The 9,574-nt window shown below is 42.4% G+C and overlaps 1 protein-coding gene across 5 annotated transcripts in view; it reads right to left on the bottom strand.

Annotated features, from left to right (window-relative positions):
- Positions 1-4,463, bottom strand: part of ABCB6 (ATP binding cassette subfamily B member 6 (Langereis blood group)) — a 50,905-nt gene extending 46,442 nt beyond the window's left edge. For all 5 annotated transcript variants that reach the window (XR_006103767.1, XR_006103772.1, XM_042465879.1 and 2 more), the window contains exon 1: positions 4,335-4,463. The gene's annotated coding sequence lies outside the window, so the exon portion shown is untranslated. The remainder of the gene's footprint in view (positions 1-4,334) is intronic.
- Between the last annotated feature and the right edge of the window lie 5,111 nt (positions 4,464-9,574).

A 9,574-nucleotide genomic window follows, 5' to 3' on the forward strand; every position in this document is an offset into this window, starting at 1 on the left:
TGCCTCTGCAATTGCTTCACTCTGCCTAATGGTGAGCCATGAGGCCTGAACTAATATGTAGGAATATTATATATATTATGTGTACGTGTAGATATGAACTTCTCACAAACACTGGAATAGATGTCAATGCGGGTAAAATTATGATCACTATTCTGGGACTAACTTTTTAAAAATCTTAAAATGCTTAATATATCTTTCTCTCAAAGAGGCAGAATGAAGTGTTTCACTGGAAAATGCAGGAGAACCACCTTGCAGTTCATCCCAACCTCTGGTTTAAGGAAATGTTCCAACAGGAGACATCAAGAATTGCCACAGCCAGGCACAGAATAAATGTCAAGGGGAAAGAAGCCAAATCTAGTAACGTGTTCTCAGAAAAAAAATAAATGGGGATGTCTTGCTCAGACCCAAGTCCTCACTTGGATCCCATATTTCAGGTAAGCCAAGAATTTTTCATCAGGTTAAATTGTCTAGTGACCATGGGGAAGAATCCCCCTTTTTAAAATTTATTTTATTATTTGCAACACTTGGTTTGGTTTGTGTGGTTAAATCACCTGGAACCATTTGCTATATATTCATTTTCAGTATAGCAATGTTATCTATACTTATAGTGCAATGTTGTGGAGTTTAGAATATGTAGGGTGATTTAAAAGGTTAAAAAATGTGGTCCCTCATATTTCTACTACTTTAAGAAGAGAGCTCTTCAGTTTTGGATCACAGACTAAAATCATTACGAGATTCCTTCAACATTTATAGATGTTTGAAAGAATATCAGTTTTAATCTATATGCACTCATGATAGTGTGATCCCAGAGCAGTGAATCCAAAAGGACCAGGTAGTCTATACACAGTTAACTGGCAGTAAATCTCATTACACTTTAGTTCTATATCTATAGCTATTTTAATTTGTTTTGGAATTTGCATTATGTTTTTGCTTTTACAGTATATTCTTGCATTTAAAAAATTCAGTTTGATTTGTATTTTGTAACCAACCAAAATTAGATCATATAAATTATAGTTAATAAATTAAGTGGTATTTACTTTTGAGTAGACATGCATTGTTTTGCAAACATTTTGCATGGGAATAGAGAATACATAACCTTGTAGGTGTTGCTGGACCAAAGCTCCTATTAGCCTTAGTAAGCATAGACAATGGTGAGGGGAGCTGAAATCCAATATCCTGAAAGCTCTATTTTCCTCAGCACTACTTTAACAACATCTTGATTTCTCCCTGGCTTCATGACATAAGAGCTCCCACAAAGTAATGTCTTCTCCTCAGTTAGGCAGCTACTATTTTGTCTCAACACAGTAGACAATCATGTGCCTTTTAGAAAAGGAGCAGCAATTGTACAGCTCTTCAGATGCACTTGATTGCATCTCCCAGCTAGTGGTCAGGAATACTGGGACATGTAGTTCAACGACATTTGGAAAGCCACATAATAATTTCCACTCCTGACTTAAATTTCTAGAGTGACAGCATCCCTAAGCCCCAACCAGCATGCTCAGTAGTCAGAACTGTAGCCCAAAACATCTAGTGGTCACAGTGTTACCTCTGTGTATGTGTTGTGTGCCTTCAAGTTGGTCCCAACGTATGGCAACCCTAAGATGGGGTTATCATGCAGTTTTCTTGGCAAAATTGGTTCAGAAGGGGTTTACCATTGCCTTTTTCTGAGGCTCCATGTTGCCTACCTTTTTTAAATGTAAAAGGTTTGGCTTTCTTTCTTTCTTTTTTTGAGGAGAGAACTTCTTCCATAGCATCATGTTGCTAATATTTTTGATGCCTCACCCATGCCTCTCCATAATTTTTGCTTTGTGACTCCTGACACATGATATTAAAATAGTAATATATCATTGGGTTATGACTATGCTCCGCATACTCAACAGTGCACTGAAATCCTTTGAACGCCCACTGGCCCCTTCACTGGCCATTTTAGGGTTAGTACTCAAGTATCTTAGTTCCATGAACTTTCGCAGTGAAGAAAAATCCCTTGCCTGAAAGCACCCAGCAGGAGGCACAACAACAGCCCAGGCAACTCCAGCAGTTCATGGGGCTGTGGTGGGGGTGGCAGTGCCACCAATGCTCAGCTGCTGCAGCCTGGGCTCTCCAAATCCTTTTTCCTGACACTTCGGCTGTATACACATTGCAGAAATAATCCAGTTTGAAACCACTTTAACTGCCATGAATTGTACAATAATCTCCAAAGTTCACCAAACAGTGATATCTTTAATGGCCAACCAAAAGGCACAAAATACATATTGCAAGCTTTCAAGGTTCCACTGGCTTCTTCATGGCCAGAAGGAGGAAGGGCTGGGCTGCAGGAATATCCCTCCAATACCACCTGAACTGAGAACAGCCCCATCTTGACAAAATGCAGGCTTGGGACTAATATCATCTTTACAAAATTCCCCCCTCCTGTATTATTTTTAACATCTTTGTGTTTAACACACACACACTGCAGAAGTAACCAGTGGAGCTTCAAAAGTTTGCACCATATATTTTGTGCATTTTGTGTATCAAGCTGGATCATCTTTTATTCCAGGTTGTCGGAGGGAAAGTGGGGCAGGGAGGAGGCTGATGGTCAGAAGGCATGGAACTGGCAAGCCCAGGGTGGCCAGGCATCCTCCTTTACCCGGACTTGTCCTCCATTTCAACCTTCTGTCCAGGAGGAATTCCAACATATCCCCCATTTGGAGTATGACTAAGAAGCATGCATTTATATCCACAGGAGTGTTTTGAGCTTTGGTTTGGTCACATCCTCCCTTTCTCTGGCCTGTCCTCCATTTTGAAGTGCCTTGTCCTCCTTTGCAGTGAGGACACATCTGGTCTCCCTGGGGAAGCAGCAACCATCCCAGAAGAAGAAGTGGAGGAAAGAGAAGGGGAGCCGAGATAACCCTTGGTGGCGGGGTGACCAGGGGTCCTCCTTTTCCCGGGCATGTCCTCCATGCCAGCTGTCCATCTGAGAAGATTTCTACAATGTCCTCCATTTGGAGCCTAACTAAGGATTTACATTACCGGGGAATGTTTTTAGCTTTTCTTTGGTCATGTCCTCTGTGATATAGGTGACTATATACTGTATACACTCATGTATATGTCTAGAAATTTAGGTCAAAAATTGACCCCCAAAAAACAGAATTGGGTCAATGTAAGTACTGCATCTTAACTCTTATTTTACAAAAGGAACCATCCCCTGGTGAAAAGTAAGAGTATAATCTGTCCTGGAAGCACTGACCCTCTGTATTCACTCATCCATCCAGCCTTAAGACTATTATTATTATTATTATTGTTACTATTATTAAGCTTTATGACTAAGCACAAAGGGTTACGTCTGCTGGAATTTTGTAAGTTCTTTGACACTGCTTCATCCTTTAGATCAGTGGTCCCCAAACTGTGCCTTTTAACAGATACTGGACTTCATCTCCCAGAAGCCTCAGCCATGTTGGCCAAAAGTCTGGTATTCTGGGAGCTGAAGTCCAAAGTCCCTTGAAGAGCACAGTTTGGGGACCACTGCTTTAGATCCTTTGCTATATGCCCCCAAGTTTTACCCTCGACTTATCCATGGATCACGGCAAGATCCATCATTTTGGCCCCGACTTATACATGAGGTCGACTTATGGTTGAGTATATATGGTAAGTCAAAACAGCCTCCATTTTGAGCCTGAATGAGAGAAGCACCAAATAGGTCCAAAAAACCACACACACACACACACACACTGCAGAAACAATCCAGTCTGAGACTGCTTTAACTACCCTGGCTCCATGCTATTCTGGGCACTGTAGTGGTTTTATGAATTAGGCTTTAATATAAAATGTAAAACTGGCCATACAAAGAAAACACATTACAACACATATAGGTCTGTAGCGTTTTGTGAGACATTTACCCTTTTCTCTGTCAGAGAGAGAGAGAGAGCCACAGCAAACTACAGTTCCCAGGATCCCCAGCAGCACTGAACCAGGTCAGTTAAAGCAGTCTCAAACTGGATTGTTCCTGCAGTGTGTCTTTGGAGCAAAGTCTCCTTCCTTGGAGGCCTTTAAACAGAGGCTGGAGGGCCATCTGTCACAGGAGGGCAGTGCTCTGGTTGGGAGTTCCTGCATGGCAGGAGGGGCTGGAGGGGTTCTCTTCCCACTCTTCTTCCATGATTCCTATACAGTGGAGCAGCCTTTAATGCTACTCGCTTTGGGGTGAGCACCCACGTTGTTTATGCGGCGTTAGCTGGGGAGTCCCACCCACCGACCCTGGCTCTGCCACCCGGCGGAGGGCACAGCAAAATGGCCCCTCTGCCTGCCCCTGCCCCTGCCCCTGCTGCGCCCCAAGCAGACCCCCGCGCGCCCCTGCTTGCCTTGTCTCTCCCAACGTCCCTCGCTTCTTGTCCCGCCGCAATGGCACTCTGGCTCCGCAAGAACGGCAGGCAGGCAGGAGGAGGCCTGGCAGGCTCCCCCCGGGCCCTAGCGCCGCCCACACACACACACACACACTCCAGCTGGACTCTCCCAGGGTCCTAGTTGCCACTGATTACACAAACACTTTGCTTCCAGGGCGGTAGAGTTCAAAGATATAGCCGTGTTAGTCTCTAGAATCAGTGTGTGGAGAGATCTTGTGGCACCTTTGGGACTCACTGGAAGAAAGGAATTGGCAGCAGGAGCTTCCGTATAGACTTCAGTCTACTTCCTCAGAAGCATATTATTACTGTATTATTATTATTCAAAGATATAGCCACGTTAGTCTGTAGAATCAGTATAAGGAGAGATCTTGTATCACCTCTGAGATTCACTGCAAGAAAGAAGTTGGCACCGTGAGCTTCCCCAGACTTCAGTCAACTTCCTCAGATTCATTTAAATGCATTTAAATGCACCTGAGGAATGAAGTCTATAAAAGCTCACGCTGCCAAATTCTCTCTTTCAGTGAGTCTCAAAGGTGCTATGAGGTCTCTCCACCAGTTGCTTCCAGAGGCAGCCATGTTGGCCATAGAGCAATTCTTCCAGTAACAACAACAAAAATCCACCAAGCAGCGATACCTTTATTGGACCAACCAAAATGCACAATAAATATGTTGCAAGCTTTCAAAGCTACACTGGCTGCTTCATCAGGCAAGGTGTTAAAAAATAGAGGAGATAAAAATGGAAGATGTTATACATAGGCCTGCATTTTCCTGTTTGTCTTCTTAGTTAAGATCTTGCTGGCTGGCTCCTCCTCCTCCTCCTCCTCCTCCTGGCCTTGTGGCAACTGGGAGATTCTCAAAGTTCAGGAAATTTAACATGCATTTGCATCACAACAAAGACACTTCTTTTGAAATCCAACATGTCTCCATCCTTTGTGGGGCTACAGATTCCAGAGGAAGTACTGTATCTTTTTTGTGCATCTTAAGCATCTGAGGAAGTAGACTGAAGTCTACGAAAGCTCACGCTGCCAAATTCTTTATTTCAGTTTACAGTGTGTAAGCTAATTGCTCCCCAACAAGCTGGGCACTCATTTTAGCGACCTACACATTTTACCAACTTGGTCCAATACAGGGCTCACTGTTTGTTGGGTTTTGGATGTTACTGGATTTGCTGTATGGCCAACACAGCTCCCCCTGGATGTTGCCACTGATGTGTGTCTTCAAACAGGGTGACCAGACTTGATCCTCCTTTTCCAGGACATTTCAACCTTCTGTCCAGGAAGAATGTCTCCGTTTTGAGCAGGACTAAAAAGCGTCGCTTTTATATTTCTAGGAGTGCTTTTAGCTTTTGTTTGGTCTTCTCCTGATTGTGTTTAATGTCCTACATTTTACAGTGCCTGGTCCTCCTTTGCAGTGAGGACATATCTGGTCATCCTGCATAGAAATGCATAAACTAAACAAATATTGTTATTGTGTGTCTTCACGTTGTTTCTGATTTATTTGTGACCCTCTCTGGCATTGCTTTGCGAACAAAGATTCAGTGACCCTAAAGTGAACCTATCACATGGTTGTCTTGGCAAGTTTCTTCAGAGGGTTTGCTCTTGCCTTCCTCTGAGGCTGAGAGAGTGTGACTTGTTCAGGGTCACTCAGGGGTTTCCATGGCAGAGAAGGGATGTGAACCCTGATCTGCCGAGTCATAATCCAACACTCAAACTGCTATGCCACACTGGGCCTCTTGCAGAAACAGACCAAGCCATATATTAAGCTCATATTTGTTTAGTTTATACATTTCTATCCTCTTTCTATCTTCTTTCTGAGCAATAACACCACATATGACCCCAATATTTGGCTTGGTTTGTTTCTGCAAGAGACCCAGTGTGGCGCAGTGCTTTGAATGTTGGACTACAACTCTGGAGACCAGGGTTCGATTCCCACTCCGTCATGAAACTCACTGGGTGACCTTGGGCAAGTCACACTCTCTCAGCCTCAGGAAAAGGCCATGACAAATGCCCTCTGACGAAATCTGCCAAGAAAACCCCATGATAGGTTTGCCTAAGGATCACCATAAATTGGAAACAACTTGAAGGCACACAACAACAAACAACATTTGTTTATCTTATGCATTTCTTTTCCCTTTCCAAGCCAGAACAGGTCCTGTCCTAAGTTTCAATAACGGACCAGCCTCCGCCGTCTCCCGCTCCCTTTGCACTGGCTCACTATCTAAATAAGCAAATACTGTACATTTTTAAGACGTCCGTCTGGTGTAGTGACTAGCATGAGTCAGCAGCATGAAGTTTGTACTTGGAGGACAGTGTACGTGAACCAAGTCACAGCTTTGCAATTGTGTTTAAATCTTAACCCAGCCATGGAAACTAACTGCTTAAACTAACTCACAAGGTTGCTGTGAGAAGTTTTATAAAATGTAGTCTCATTGCAGAGAGAATAGGATGTGTATGTGATCAATGATCAGCTACTTCATGCTGTTTGCAGTTAAACTCCACCAAGATTCAAGAGCTCTTAAATGTATATGAAATAAAAGGAATGAGGAGTGCTTTTAAAGTTTATAAAAACACCCTGACTCAGTATCTTTCTATATTGACCTTCAAATTGCCTGTCAACTTATAGCAGCCCAATGAATTCCATAGGGTTTTATCTCAAAAGGAATACTCAGAGGTGTTTTTGTCAGTTTTTTCCTCTGATATATATAGCCTGCACCATCTGGTAGTCATTGGCAGTCCCCCATCCAAGTACTAACCAGGGCCGACTCTGCTTGGCTTCCAAGATCAGATGGGATCTGATGCCTTTAGGGCAGTGGTTGTAACACTTGTGGCCCCCTTTATATCTACATGTGGATGTTGCAACCCCCCTCCCACTTAACAGATAAAACAAAGTAAAAATATTTTGTTTATTTAGTGGGCACATTCATGTATATTCCTATTTTAGCATTTTATAAGGAAATAGTTGTCATGGTGCTCTTATCCTAATAACTCTGTTTTTAGAAGCATATGCAACCCTAATCTAGAGACCTTATTGGTGCAGCTATGTATTTTTATTTACTTTTTAAAAACATATTACCTTTCATCATGAGTAGGAAAAATGCGGCTCCCCAGAGGGTATAACTTCCAGAATTTCTCCCCATTTACTAAACTAAGCAAGGCTATTGGTAGTTGTAATCCAGTAACATCTGGTGGGCCACGATTCCCACTCCCAACATAGATAAAAATGGTAATGTTATATAACTAGAATTACATAACACGATTCTACTAAACACACATGCCCTGATTCTCCTAAGTGTACACATTAAATGGTACCATTTTGATGCACTCTAGCAAGAAACTTTTATGTGCAGAACAATTTTTCTAATATAGTTGGTTGTTGTGTGACCTTGTTCAGGACATACATGCAGGTGGTGGCTGGTGCAAGAAGCTGGATGAATTCTGAGGGCCATACAAACTGGTCACTGGGGTAGGCAACTTGTGGCCCTCCAGATGTGGTTGGACTGCATCATCCCTCACTATTGGCTACAGAAGTTGGAGCTGATGGGAACTGGAATCTTCAACTATATCTGAGGGCCACAAGATGTCCACCCCAGTCTAAGAAATCTGTATGCCATAACTCTCTGTTATGCACCTATCCCCACAATTCCCTTTTCCAAGTTCCATAGAAACCCCATCTTTGCCCTGGAATGAGAAATTTGATCTACATATCCTGTCTTAAACTTCCTAGACACAAAGTTGTATGAAAAACAGAACACCAAAAGGCATTAATACTCCTACATACAACTAATCAATATATCCTTTATCCTATATAGCCAAGTCTGACCTGCAACCTGTCACCAAAAAAGCAGGCTAATCCTTTAGATTAAGGATGGCACTAAGGATCAGAGATCTCTCAAGCCAAGAGGCCATGGCCACAGTTCACAGAGATTTGGCATACTGGTCCACTTTCTTCCTTACTACTCATATCTATTATTAATAAACACCATTCCATATACCTTTTTAGAACACAATCCTTGCACTGAAGCAAAGAAAGCGAATAATATTTTAATTTGCATTAATAGAATAATGGTTTCCGAGACAAGAGAAGTAATTGTCATACTATTTGTCCTAGTTAGGCCTTCTCTGGAGTACTATGTTCAGTTCTGGGCACTTCATTTTAGGAAGAATATAAACAAGTTGGAACAGGTTCAGATAAAAGCAACAAGGATGAGGCGTGGAGAACAAAGCATACAAGGAAAAATTGAAGGAGCTGGTCATGCTCAGCCTGGTAAAGAAAAGACAGAAAGTGAGACATGATTGCACTCTTGTAAGACTGAGGGCTAGCAGAGAGGAGGGTATAGGTTTGCTCTGTTGCCTCGGAGGCTAGACCCAGGCCTAATAGTTTTAGGTTACAGGATGGTAGATGTCAATTGAATATTAGAAGTTTTTGACAGTGAAGAATTGTTTGCTAATGGAACCAATTACCTAGAGAGGTGGTGGGGTCTCTTTTTCTGGACATCTTCAAAAAGAGGGTAGCCAACTACCTGTTGGGGATTCTCTAGCTGGCTTTCCTGTGTGAGCAGGTGGTTGGACTTGGTAACCTATGGGGTCCCTTCCAGTTCTAATTTTGTGATTCTGTGAATTGTTAAACACAAATTTTGCAACAGTTACTTGTCTGTATAGAATTATAAATTCCTTAGTTTCAGCATTCCTATACACTTGGCTTGGAATGTATTGTTTGAATTTAATATTCTGAGAGCTTGGAGAAGTTACTTTTGGACTACAGTTCACAGAATCCCTAGCCAGCATGGCCTCTGAAGGATTTTTGGAGAGTCATAGTCCAAAAATGTAACATTCTCAAGTTCTGACTATCTCAAATTGGTGGTACTGTATATGGGGAAAAAACAAAATAAATATGAGCTTCCTGGACTCCGAAGTGCCAGTAAGGCCCAAAGTCCTTTTTGTTTGCAGCAGTGATACACCAGCTTCCTGAATTTCAATTAAATCAGAATGTCTGATTCCTCTAAAGGTATAATAGACAGTGTAAAGATATTTACTAATCTCTGGTGTTTAACCCAGGGGTTAACCCCAACAATGCCAGGAGTATTGTGATGGTGATAGTCCCATCAGAGATATTGCTGGATTCATTCTACAGGTGGTAGGGCACTTTACCAAGAAACACATCAAAGGACAATCCTGCACAAGAGATCAGAGCCATCCAAG

The sequence above is a fragment of the Sceloporus undulatus genome, chromosome 1, assembly GCF_019175285.1.
Source record: "Sceloporus undulatus isolate JIND9_A2432 ecotype Alabama chromosome 1, SceUnd_v1.1, whole genome shotgun sequence".
Taxonomy (NCBI): domain Eukaryota; kingdom Metazoa; phylum Chordata; class Lepidosauria; order Squamata; family Phrynosomatidae; genus Sceloporus; species Sceloporus undulatus.